General features: G+C 42.2%; 1 protein-coding gene across 3 annotated transcripts in view; it reads left to right on the forward strand.

The window, feature by feature from the left end:
• The first annotated feature begins 2309 nt into the window (after positions 1-2309).
• CDC42SE2 (CDC42 small effector 2) overlaps positions 2310-13732 on the forward strand; it is an 80738-nt gene continuing 69315 nt past the window's right edge. The window contains exons 1-2 of one of the 3 annotated variants that reach the window (XM_030258881.4): positions 2310-2451; positions 3302-3358. The gene's annotated coding sequence lies outside the window, so the exon portion shown is untranslated. Of the gene's footprint in view, positions 2452-2677; positions 2820-3078; positions 3179-3301; positions 3359-13732 lie in introns of those variants that run through there. The other 2 variants (XM_030258882.4, XM_030258883.4) reach the window with 2 other exon arrangements.

The following is a 13732-nucleotide window of genomic DNA, read 5'->3' on the forward strand; positions in this document are numbered from 1 at the left end:
CGTGCTAACCCAGCCGCTGTCTGGTAAGCCCAGTGCAGCGGGACCGCGGCAAACCCCGGTTCCCTGAGGGGACAGCTAGCCGGAGGGGTCCCGGGGGGCCGGGGAGGGACGGGGGACAGCTGCAAGTGACCCCCGAAAGCCGCACTTGTGGTTTTAAACTAACTGGATCTGCACCAAAATTCTGGATTAAGTTTCTGGTTTTACCACATACTATATATATATGACCTGAGGCAAGGTATACTGTCTCTTTATTTCTCATCTTGAAAGCAGGGATAATAATAGTTTCTCTACATAACAGGATTCTTGTGAAGTAAAATCCAGTAATGATAATCTTCAGCAGAATGGAAATAACAATTGCAGCTGTTCTTTGCAGGTATAAAATGAGGCCAAGTGCCATGTCCTGCACTTGGGTCTCAGCAAACCCCTGCAGTACTGCAGGCTGGGGGAGACAGATGCTTGGCAAAAAAGGGTTTGGGGGTGCTCATTGTGAGCTGGCTCAGTGTGAGCCACTGTGTGCCCAGGTGGCCAAAAAGGCCAGTGGCATCTCGGCCTGAACCAAGAACAGCGTGGCCAGCAGGACGAGGGAAGTGATCATCCTCGTGTACTTGGCTTTGCTGAGGCTGCAGCTCAAGTCTGATTCTGACGCACTTACTTTAAAAAGGACATTGAGGTGCTGGAGGAAAGGGCAACAAGGCTCATGAAAGTCTAGAGAACATGTTTTATGAGGAGTTGCTGAGGTAGCTCGGTTTGTTTAGTCACAAGAAGGGAAGGCTCAAGGGAGACCTCACTGCTCTCCACAACTCCCTGAAAGCAGGCTGTAGTGAGGTGGGGGTTGGTCTGTTCTACTGGCACTGCAGTGAGAGAATCAGAGGAAATGGCTTTCAGCTGAGGCAGGAAAATCAGATTAGATATTAGAATTTTTTTTCACTGTTAGGGCACGTCAGGCATTGGAAAAGTTTGTCCTGGGAGGTGGTGGAGTCACCATCTCTGGAGGCATTTAAGAGGTATCTGGATTCAGTGCTGGATGATGCTGGTTAGTGCTTCAAGGGTTACGATGTTAGCGCTGGGCTGATGGTTGGACTTGGCAATCCTGGAGGTCTCTTCCAACCTTTATGATTCTAGGGTTCTAAATAAGGGTGTTCCTCTTCTAAACACACACAGCAAAAACACCATCTGCAGGGTCCTGAGCTGAAAGTGGTTTTCAGTGACTGGCTCTTGAATGGAAGATCAGTATCAGGGCATGCCTGATGGAGGTACTGCTCACACTATGTCCTTCTGAAGGCAAATTAGACATAAGTATACTGGTGGGCACAAAGTCCTCTCAGAAAAATATCCAAAATGGTAAAAACACAGCCTGGAGAAATAATAAACCATAAATATGTTGACAATTAAAAAAAAAAAAGATCTGGCACATTTTTCACTTCAACTCATGTCACCGAACCACAGATGATGTGCAAAACCAGGAAAAGTCATGCACAGGAGAGACGGCAACCTAAGTCTCTCTGTAAAGAACCAACACGGTGTCACTGGGTATAGCTTCCAGCCATACTTCTGCACCTAGCAAGGAATACCTGATATTGGATGTTCATTGTGTTTCCATTTTGAGTCATGCTTGCCACCTTCGGCATTTTCCTCTAATTTTTTACTTTTAAAAGACAATGTGTGACCTGCTGGAACGGAGCGGAGATTGCTCTCGTCACCATACCTATTCTGAACCACCAAACCAGCTACAGGTGTGGAGCACCCATGATGACTCACCACCTCTCTGTCGGCAGCTGAAGTGACTGCCGGGGGAGCGGGGAATGTGGGACGCTGAAATTTTACCGACACGCAGAGTGGGCTTGCTGCTGTCAACAGCTGGGGGCCAGAAGACAAAACCCCTCTCATTTTCCCGTCCGACCGCAAGCACGACAGCTTTCGTGACCTGCTTTCCGCTACTCCTTCAGGCCGCGGCGACGCCAGCACATTCCGGCTGGAGCAGAGTCAGCGCTGCGGTGGGAGCGGGCCGGGCAGGGAGCGCTGCGGCACTGGCGGAGGTTGGAGGGCGCGGAGGCGGCGGAGGAGGAGCGGGCGGCACAGCGATAGCGCTGACGGGCAGCGGCAGCCGCTCTTTGTCCCCTCCCCTCCCCGGCGCGCCCAGCCCAGCCGGCAGCGCGGAGGGGAGCGGGCCGGCCTGGGGATTCCCTCCCCGCACCGCCGAGGTCGCCATCTTCACCCCAGAGCTCGCCGCGGACGCTGCCGGCCGGGCTCCCGGGGAGCCGCCGGGAGCCTGCGCCGCGCCCGCCCGCTGCATGTGACCGGCGGGCGGCAGCGGCCTCCTCCGCGGATCTCGGCTGCGTCCTCCTCCGCCCCCGGCGCGGCGGGGAGGGGGCGCGGGGCGCCCGGCGGCGGGAGACGGAGGTGCCGGGGCGCGGCGGGCACACAAAGGAGCGGGCGCCGCCGTGGGCAGCGGTGAGTGGCGGGGCAGGGCTGCGGGGATCCCCGCGCTCGGCGCACCCTGCCCCGTACCTGCCGCCGGGCCGGGCCGGGCTGGGCTGGGCTGCGGCCACTCCCTTTCCCGGGGGCCCGCTGGGAGCGGCGGGGGCTGGTGCTGCACCGCCGGTGTTTCCCGCACCGCCGGCCCCACAGCCGGGCAGCTGCGAGCGAGGGCCGAGCGAGGTGCCCGGGGGTGGCGGAGCCGGTGCTGGGCGGGGCGATGCGGGGGAGGCTCCGGCCGTGCCGCCTCGGGAGCGGGCGGTGCCGCGGGCGCGGCGGGTGATGCTCAACCGTAATCCCCAGCTTGACGCTCGGACAAAGAGGAGCGACCAACTAATTTTGTGGTGGGCGATTAAAAAAAAAAAAAAAAAAAAAAAAAAAAAAAAAAGGAAGAGGGTATGGGCTTCCTGGGTTTTGTCGGGTTTTTTTGGATGTTTTGGTTTGTTGTGAGGCTTTTGGGGGTGGGCTGGGGGGGACTTTTTGGGATCTTTATAATGCCATGCGGCCCCGAGCGTGCGGCGGGAGGCAGGTGCGGCGGCGGGCCCGGGCTGTGCCCGCGCAGGGCGGTGCCGCGGCGGGGATGCCGCGACGCCTCCGTCCCTCCCATCCGTGTCCCCGAGCGGCGTGCGGAGCCCCGCGGGAGGAGTGGAAGGCCCTCGCGGCTGGGATGCAGCAGCAATGGCTCTGGTGCGCATCTAGAGAGGTAGCGCTTAGCAGCTGTTATTTGAAATGTGGCGCTTGTCTGCTGGGCTGAGCGTGCGGTTTTCGGTCAGTTACTGCGTGCGTGTGACCCTGTGCGTTTACCAGAACTGTAACTGTTCCACAGGAGAACGTTCCAGAGGCCCTCTGACGTTTAACTCTGAAGCTGGATATGCATTAAACTGTAAGTTTTCCAGTTTTGTTTCTGAACTTGGATTGATAAATTAGTATTTCATGTCCGCGAGATAAACACTTAAGAAGTAATTTAAGTGAGACCTTAGGCAGAATTTTCCCATGCCTTTTGCATATATATGTCTCTCCTAGGCTGCAATAACGGGTTAAAAAAGAAAAAAGAAAATCTGGGAGAAAGTGATGCCTTAAGTGCTTGCTTTAAGTGTTAGTGTGATGGATTGATCTTAATCCTCCAGGCTGACAGTCACCTTTTAGACTTATATCAGTGTATAGGAAATGCTGGTAAGTGTAATACTACTGTGTTTCCCTACATTTGATTGAAATAAGTGAGATTAGATGCTGCTTTTTCCTCACTCATACGGCGTATTTTGTCAAGTATTTTACTTAGGTGATCTGAATAATAGCAGCTCGTTGAAGGTATATGTATATTTCTGAATTGTTTTTTTACAGTGTTAAAATACAGATGCATTTTTAAAAGATGTAATTAAATATTAAATTTCTACTTTAATAATGGGGTTTTTTTGAAGGGTGAAAAGGACTATTGTAGATGAAATTGCAGTGATCAAGCAAATTACTACAACCACTAATAAATAAGTAGCAGATCAAATAAGCAATGAGATAATTCACTGTACAAATTTAGTATATACATAAACTTCATTGTATGTCAATAGCTATATCACTGCTCTTTTAAATCTGGGCTCTCCCATTACCTTGAGTGAGAAGCTGTAACCTGGATATAGCTGTCTGGGCATCTAAAGTGATTTTGCTGACACGTATGAGTTATTCAGTGCTCAAGACACTTCCTGGTGAATTTTCTCAATATCTGGGCTGGAGTTGTATAGCTTACAAATTAAGTCACACAGTCCATATAGTGTTATATGTCACTTGTGCACAAGAGGAACAAAGAATTCTGAAAGTGTTGTTATATGTAGGTTGTACAGAAATATTACAGTTAAATTATCTTTTGTTCTGTTTTGCAAAAAAATAATTGTCAATTTAGTTGTACTGTCGTATAACCATACAAAATAAATTTCTTTTGAAGCTTGCTAGTAATTCTGACGCTGTGAGTGTTTTGGAATTTCTGTGATGGTCTGCTGTGCAGTGTGGTGGTCTATGGGAAGTCTTGAGGACATGGTGGCTGATCACAATAGAGAAAAGACAGAAACATTTCAAATATCCCATCAATTAAAAAAAAAAAAGCTGAGTTGATTTAGAAACAGGAAGAGAAGATGAGAAATTGAGTATGTGTTCCAACTTTCTGTATATTTTACTGTGCCTTTTTTAACCTGTATATCAGAGGTTTCATTGCAGTGATAAAATATTAACTCTAAAATGGTTTTAAAAAAATCAGATTATGTGCCATAGAGTTGTTACAGTGAACAAGAAGGATTAAATGGCTAATTTTGTCTCCTTCCCCAACAGTAGGGGAACTGGAGCTTTTCTAGGAGTAATGGTTGTTGGTGGTGAAATGATCAACAACTGATCAACAGTTGTTGCTGTAATTGATTGTCCACTGCAGAGGAGTCCATGTAACACCCATTAACTTGAGCAAACTTGAACAAACCCTTAAGATATTTGTGCCAGACCTTTTGACCCTGAGTTGGGGGTGAAGTGGCTTCTTTTTTTGCCTCTTGAGTTTCTCCTCACTAGAATTAAAGTGCACTATTAGAAAAATAGTGCATATTTTCCTTTACACCACTGACAAGGAGAGCATACTTCATCCTGTGATACATCTTTGAGGTGGCAGTTTAATGAAGTTCAGGATTATTTTTTCTAACTATTAGGAATAGCACTGAGATACTTGCTCTGCTTAATGTGATTTATATACCTACCTTTTAGGCATGAAGCATAATGTGGAATTAAATGACTCAATAAAAGAAAAAAAGAATCCTGGTGTTGAAGTACTCCCTTGAGATACTGGTCCTGTTGAATTTTTTTTGTTATTGTTACTTTATTTTCATTGAACTTAGCTTGACAAATTAAATGTAAACTTAGCATACCATACTGCTAAGGAAGATCTTGTGCCAGTCTGTTTTGCATGCTCTGTCGTGTTTTGTTTTAGCTCTGGACAGAAACCCACTGGGTTCTGGTCAGTGTCAGTGAGTGCTTGGATAGAATTCAAATGAGACTAATTTTCACTTTCGAGTGATATACTTTGTCTTTTCAAGTCAGTTTTTAGCAATTTAGTTTCAGCTCTTGACAGCCTGGATCCAGGTAGTGAATAGCAGTTTATCATGTGATTCATTAGTGCAATATGTGTATTTCCTAGCTATTATTCTAGCAAGCATTATAGACTGTCGCCTTACGTAAATACATGTAAACACTTATCTTTGGTCACCGCCTTACCCCTGGGTGTGTGTTTCTCGTTCTACGCCTCTGTGTGCGTGTAGATAGAGAAAGTGGATGAAGGCTAATGTGGCCCTTGTTCCTTGTGCCATATTCATTAAAATGTGTTTGTTGCTACCATAACTTTAATATTAGCCATCCTGTGCCTTGTAGTTTTAATACTGGCCTTGTATTGTGTAGTGATTAAAAAGAGTTTTAGAGGAACTTAGGATGTTGTGAAAGTGTTCATCACTGTTTTCATACTTTAAAAGTACCTTCTGAAGGACTGTAGAAAATTGACTGCTGAAACATGAATGCCTGTCTCCCAATCCAATTTTATCAATGCTCAAAGCATACTTAGCTGGGTTGACATGAAGGAGTTATTTTTCTATTATAGCTGCTGTATTACTTTTGTGTTAAAAAGTACTGAAGCAAAGTGTATATCACTACACAAACAAATTATTTTATTTTTTGAATAGACTAGATGCAGATGCACTAGAAAAGCAGGCACATGGTGTTCTTTTCTATTACCAAGCCTAGGAGGAAAATGAAGGAGAGAGGGGGAGGAGAAATGCTGCTCGGAAGGATGCTGATCTTGAGATGGGTGGATTGGATTATTTTTTCTTTAAAGAAAATCAGTTGATCTGAAGAGAGGCTTTTGAGTATTCACAGTCACTTAAAGGTTTCATGTTATTTTGGTGAAGCTAGTCTGTCTTGCATGATGAGTGTCTCATGATGACAAATTCGAGGAAGAGGCAACCTGAAGCAATTTAATGTGGGTAAAAGAGCAATCAAACAGCTGCAGTGAACGTGTTTAAGTGGAGGCTTCACATAAAGGGCAGATTGAGCAGGAAGTTCAGCAGCGAGAAAGCTGCCTAAGAGTAGCAAAGTGAATGTAGGAAAATTAGGCTGGTGAGTGTCCTATGGGAGGGTCTTGGCTCAGTGCCTGTTACATAGATGGGTAAATGCCTGAGGACTCCTGTGGTCTTTCTCAAATGGAATTTTTGTGTGTGCTCAGAAGTGGATGTGTGAGATGAAATTACTAGACCAAGGGTAGTCGCAAGAGGAGCAGTAGTTTCTGTTGACTGCTTCACCTCAGCAACAAGGGGAAGGGGAGTTGCCTTGTCTAAATAGAAGGCAAAGTTAAGGGAGTGCAGACCTACTTCAAAGCAGCCTTACATGTTCTTTGTCAGTGTCACATAACAGAATGGCTTAGGAAGGAGGTGTAAGAGGAAGATGTAAGGTGTAAATGAAATTGTTAGCAGGTTTTGCAGGCTTCTTCCTGAAACATAACTGAAATATATTAATTTCCTCTTCTAATTTATTTAGTTTTCTGTCCAGTCAGATTTGCAATATTTTTTGTCAGATGTCAGAGGGAGAGTTGCTGGTGTGACTCTCAGGGATGTCTTGTGCAGGGCTAGGAGTAGGACTTGATTATCCTTGGGGGTCCCGTCCAACTCAGCATATTCTGTGATTCTGTGGTACCTTCTGTCTGCATGTGTATTAGTGCATGAGTGGTGCATGGGAGAAAGCAAAGTGCTCATAATTGCACTGCCTGAAGAGCTAGGAGCTGCTATACAGCTTGCTTCTCTGTTATGGCTAAACTATATTCAACAAACAACTGAAATGGGTCTCACGCAATGTGAGTTGCGTCCAATAGTTTACTTATTTTGCTGATGTTGAAAGTAGGGATCCTCTTATAGGCTGACATCTAGTCATGTCAAAGGCCTATTGAATTGCAGTTGCCTGTGCCCTTGATCTGATACCATAGTTATTAGAAAAGTTACCTCAGTTCTTCACTGGACACAGTTTGAATCCTTTCCCCACCATACATAAATTGTAACAGAAGTGTGCTGGCCTGTGATGAGGTTTATTTGCATTGCATAAACCAGTGCCTCTGTGTTGGGGAAGAAATTACAGTTCATCTTTATAGAAAAGGAGAAACTTTGATCTGAACAGTAATGCTGGGAGAGAAGTGCACATGGAGATGACCTCTCTGATCTGGTAACTTTTCACAGCTAAACAGTTAAAATGCTTTGAGTTGCACTTTAGGCAAGCAGGGATAAAATATTTTAAGTATCTCTATCAATTTAGGCTAAAAGAGAGAGCTATTTTTTTTTATCAGTATATGAACAGTACAAGGGCAAAACTCTGCATGAGCCAAGTAACTGATTACAGACTGTGTGGTTTGCTGGGTATTTTGGTATCTTGTACTTTTTTATAAATCGCTGTACAACTCAACCTGTTTTTTTCTAACTGTATGTGCCTTGAACTTTATCAGTTATTACAAAGAGTTCAAAAATGTTTCCTTACAAAAACTTCCTTTTCACAGAATAAAACGTGCATTGCCACCAAAACCTCCCCAGTTAAAATCCCAATTGTCCTTGTAGAAAATATAAATGTGTGCCTTCAGACTGAGGTTTATGTTTTCTGTGTTAAATTTAGTACCTTTTCTGTCTTAAAGGTCTAGCTGATCTTTGTATGGGCTTGATATACTTTTCCCATGCTTAATTTTTGGAATGGGACCTTTAACAATCTTTTTTGTACTCACTCACTGAATTTGGAGACCAACTGTTTAAATCTCTTGCAAAAATAGGGCTTTTCTAATTTGCAGCTGGCTTCCTTGTCAAAACAGTCATGCTGCTTAGTACTGAAATATTATATGCAGAAAGTGTCTTGTTACATTTATTGGTTGCTTTTATCTTACAGCTCATATTCAATAAGTCTTGTACTGTCTGATAACACCTCTTTTAATTGGCCCCATGTGATGCAGCTATTAGCATCAAACACCAGTCGCTAGAGGAATTCCACCTACTCCTTTAAAGCTTCCTGAGAACAATTTTTCACTTGAGCTCAACTACCTATTTCTTCTTTTAACCCTTCAAGTGAATGGTATCTTGGTATATTTGCACTGAAGTTCTTTTCTAGTAATCTGAGTTTTATAAGCTTTGTTCTGCCTTGATATAGTTAAAAAAACCTAAAATTGATGTGAAAATGTATTTTCAAGTTAAGTAGTTCTGTTCACTTGAACTGTATAAACAGATTTTGAGATACAGTAGAAGCTGTTTCCTTCAGCCAAATTAAGTATAAATATTTCAGAAATAGGACTTTACTATTTTATTTGGTGTAGACATGTTCAAAAAGTCAGTGTACAGTGGACTGGAAGAAAGGCTTAAAATGTGTATTTTAAGTAACATCTAATTTTTAAGGGGAGGAAAAATGGAGCAGGGAGTAGTCTTCACCAAATAACACCAAAGTGTTATTTTTGGTATTTCATGCACTCCTCGCTCATGTGATTTTTTTGGTTTTGTCCTCAAACATATGTGAGGAATTACCTTTGCAGAGGTAGTAGAAGACTAAGCTTTGATGCATTCTGGTTTTTTATTTCTTTTTGGCTGGTTGATGGTTTTGTCCTATCAAAAATTCATCTTGCACAAATGTTTAGATGATGTGCTCACAGTAGGAGCACATCACTGGTTACAGTCAGGGTTTGCTACCCTTGCTTGTAATCAAGTCGTTCCTTCAGTGTTGAAATAGGGACATTTTTTAAAGGATAAATCTAGGTGTGTTCAGCTCTGCTATTTCTTATAATTATACTTTGTTTTCCTAAGCTGCCTTGTAAATGGCAAAGCCTTGGGTACTCTTGAAAAATCTTGGTTCAACTTGAGACTGCAATGAGGTGAATTTGAAGAGGCAGTATGTCAGTACAGACAGTTTCACATGTGTGTCATCCTCTAGAGTCTACTGTATCCAAGCTTCCTCTAAGCTTTTCCTGTAGAAGTACCTCTAAATCCCTGCACTGGCGCCTTTACTTTCCATGAATGATTGCTAAGTGGCACTTACACTTAGCACAAGCCTTTCCTGGGAAGTCAGCAGGAGTGGTGGCTCCTTTCAGCTCTAAAGCATTGCAGGTCAAACCCCGGCTATGATTAAATTAGTAGTGCAGCTTTCCCTGAGATCCTAAATTCATTGCAATTTAAAGTCTGCAGAGCAAGTTAGCTGCATCTCTGCAAGAATGCATTTGCAGGAGTGATACTGGCCATCAACCAGCAGCTAGCAGTTATGGTGGAGTCTTAATTCTTATATTTCTTCAGTAGAATTGCAGGTAATTGTATCCAGAGGTGCTTACAGACCAAAGTGTGAGCATTATCAGTTTATATACAGAAAAATACAGATACTGGAGGTTGTGGTGGATTTCATTTTTAATGTATTTATTATTTGGTTGGGGCACAATTGTCACCTTTGCTCCCAGTCCTTAGTCCTCTCTGTTGTCAGGATATATATGTATTCACAGTTAGATGATCCTTATTTCTTAAGATTATTTTATTATTATTTAGTTCAGTTGAAAATTGTAATAGATAAAAGGAGACTGCATCAAGAGTAATCCTACTTGGGAAAAACTCACAGCAGGCACAGACCTCTGGTAGTCCGAATAAGTGTGCATTTTAGTGAAATAGTATGTAACTTAAGAATTCCATTAAAGAAAATATGTTGTTTTGAAAGTGATGCTTCCACAGATCAGATAGGTACTCAAATATTCACAGAGGTAATGGGTGTTTCTAGATGATGCTTTTTATACTGTATATATGCTACCTCTCTTTTAAAATTCTTAAACTTTGTTCTTTTTCTTTCAAGGACTTTTCTTTCAGAAAGTGTGATCTGAAAGCTTTGTTTCTACTGGTTGAGATCATATTAAAATATTTTTGTCAGTGTTCTTCTGTACAGACAATTTTATCAAACTATTTGTGACTTAATGTCTTTTAAAATGTAATTTATTTTGTGCTAGTATCTATTCAAAGATGCTGAGGTCAAATGCTGTACTGTTCTGAAGTCCCAGGCAGCAAATTTTGCAGATCACCATGGTAATGTGCGTGTACGCATGTGGGAGGAAGGCTAAAGTTGGAATCTGCATTAACAGAATCTGTTAATATTACATATGCTCAGTGGTACTAGCACTGCTTGTTCTTTGACATGCGTGTTCTTTGACTGCTTGTTCTTTGCTTAATTAAAAACAAAGTAATATGATGGAATTAAAAGCCCCTATTGTCTAATTTTTAATTTTTTTGTGTGTGTATGTGTGTTTCTGAAACAAATCTACTGAAATAATAAAATATGGGTAATTGTGGGATCTTATTTCTGTTCAGAAAATGGCATATGATGATCTTTTAAATTAGAAAAGAAGCTCCACAATTTCTTTGATCCCTCTCTTACAGATAGACTTAAAAGTCATTGTGTTACAGCTAGAGATATCTACCAAGAGCACTTGCTTCTGATAGTGATTTCTCTCAAAGCACTGTGAATGTTTAAGGTGTTTCATTTTGGGTAAGCATATTTGGATTCTTTTGTACTTGCAGTTGTTTTCTCAGATATGGAATTAGTTCTGAAATATCACAATACTAGCTTAGTTTTTTTTAAATAAAGAACTGTGTTCTGCTCTGAATCTGATTCTTAATTGCCCTTAGTGCTGATTACAGATAAACTTATAAATGCCTATGAATTTGTAGGAAAAGTGGACAAGAGAAAAGTTAAAGCTGACTTTTCTTGTCTCTGTATTACTGTAGTCTAAATAAACTTGGAAAAATTGGAAACTTGGATGAAGAATGATTTATTTTCCCCCTTGCTGTATTGATTGTCTCAAGCCTCAAAGTAGGAGAACAATGAAGTCTGTGAAGGATGTAGAGGGGAAGCCATACAAAGAGTAGCTGAGGTCACTCAGTTTGCTGAGTCTGGAGGAGACTGAGGAGAGGCAGAGACCTCATTGCAGTCTACAACTTCCTTGTGAGGGCAAGAGGAGTGGCATTGATCTCTGTGACGACCAGTGGCAGGACCCAAGGGAATGGTATGAAGCTGCTATGCTAGGAGAGGTTTATGTTGGATATTAGGAAAAGAATTTTTACCCATAGTGCGTTTGTTCCTGGAAAAGGCTCCCTTAGGAAGTGGTCACAGCACCAATCCTGGCAGAGTCCAGAAGTGGTTGGATAATGCTCTTGGGCACATGGTGTGACTCTCTAGGCTGTCCTGTGCAGGACCAGGAGTGGGATGATGATCCTTGTGGTTCCCTTTCAGTTCAGCACGTTATATGATTCTATGAAATTTTAATTGCTGGCAATAACTTACTGGCTTAAAAATACTGACCCACTGCTATTGAGAATTACAGGCATTGATATGGGTTCAAAATGCAGACCAAGTCATTATGACTTTTGTTAGATTGCCTGAGAGAGTGGGCTTCTTAGCTCTTTCTTTGCATAGGTAAACCTTATAGCAAAACAACCAAGAAGGACGGGGAGTTGGTTCACCAGAGCTGTCTTTGCCACCAGCAGAGCAGAGTTATTAGCCTGGCATGATGTGAACATTCAGACTGTTCTTAACTTGGGAGGTCATCTGGAGATCTGAGCCATCTGTGTGTGCATTCACATTACTTGGTGCATTTTGTTTTTACAATGCTATTCACTTGTTGTACACAATCTGTCGTAGTAATAATGCTTATTACTGTGATATATTTCCTTCAAAATGCCAGGCCTCCTTTTGAGAGTGCAAGTGTGGGAAGTGATGGCTTTGACAATCTTTGCCTTAGGAAAACAAGCTGCTTTTTCAAGGCTCTTTCTGCAAGGGCTGAACATCATGCAGTGTTGTCGTTTGTATATCTAGTGACTTGCTAGGTCCTTTTTTGCTTTTTGAGGAGAAGGATACTTACCATCCACTAGACTATCTCTCTTTAAAGCTCTTTAAAATACAAAACTTGAGGGTCAGTAGGATTTCAGACAGTGAACTGTTGTAGTTTTGGGTGGGATTTTTTTTTCATTCCATCATTTCCTTGACCTGTCTGCTTCTGTTAGGTGCAGGATCTGTAGTACCACACAGATTGATTGTCACCTGGATGATTTGAAGCAGAGAAATTTTTCATACTAGATTTCGAAGAAAAAATTCAAGTAGACTACATCCTTTATCTGATGAATCAGTGAAGTTACTCATGTCAGATTTTTAAAGTCTGTATTGGCAGGTGTGGTAACAGAGTACCTGCTCTTAAAAGCGTGCTACTAAATGCACCTTCCTTCTGCTGCTTAGAAAAAAAGAAAAGCCTTTATGGTCATAAAATAATCTTGAGAAAGAAATATTAATATACAAATACTTCTTCTTCCACTTTAGAAAGGTTTAGCCTCTCAAGCTTTGTAACACATACTGAGTTTCTCCATACTCAAAATTCAGTGTGTCTAATTAAAGTGAAATACAAGGTTTCACCCTTTTATGTAGCTGAATGTCTGCACTTTCTGCTTCTAACCCCAAAGTACTTTTCAGTATTCTCCCTAGTGTGTTCATGCAGTGTTATGTGTTCATTTTCTAAAGCAGGCATGTGTGTCTCTGATGAGCCAAGGAATTTCATTAGAAAGAGGAGAAATAGAAAACCTGATGCCAGTACAGATAAACATGACCTGGACACCCGTCTTCTGGGTGTCTGACAACTCCTTCCTTCTCTTAATTCTGGGAGAATTATTTGCCTTTTTTTCTGTCTTGGGGGGAATTTCTGTAGGCTAATCAAGATAAATGCAAACATTATAAAGTATTGAAATGTCTTGGTGTTGCTATCTTCTAAGGATCTCTTGAGAACAATGTTTGAGATGAGGGAAAGGCATTCTGAGGTACGTTTAAGAAAGCTGCTGTCCCAAATCCTCTTGTAGGGCTAAATTGGTGAAAAGAAATATCTTTCTCCTTAAGAAACAGTGTCCTTTCACTTTCCTACTGGCACCCATATCTCATTTACTGTGTTGATTTTTTCTTTTATCTTTGTTTCATACACAAGTTTTATAGTGAACTCCTCATAAAAGGCTAATGTGACTTGTGAACTGGGAAAGACTAAGTAAAATAAGAGATCATCTGAGCAGATAATATCAGGATGACAATGAAATCACCTGTTAATGTGACCTGTTAATCACTAATGCAACATTAATGATTTCTTGTAACTAGTTAAATCAGTAATGTATATAGTAATGTAATTACTGTTTAGAAATACAGGCTTGAAAACAAGGCTTCAGAGAAGCGGACA

The sequence above is a fragment of the Taeniopygia guttata genome, chromosome Z, assembly GCF_048771995.1.
Source record: "Taeniopygia guttata chromosome Z, bTaeGut7.mat, whole genome shotgun sequence".
Taxonomy (NCBI): domain Eukaryota; kingdom Metazoa; phylum Chordata; class Aves; order Passeriformes; family Estrildidae; genus Taeniopygia; species Taeniopygia guttata.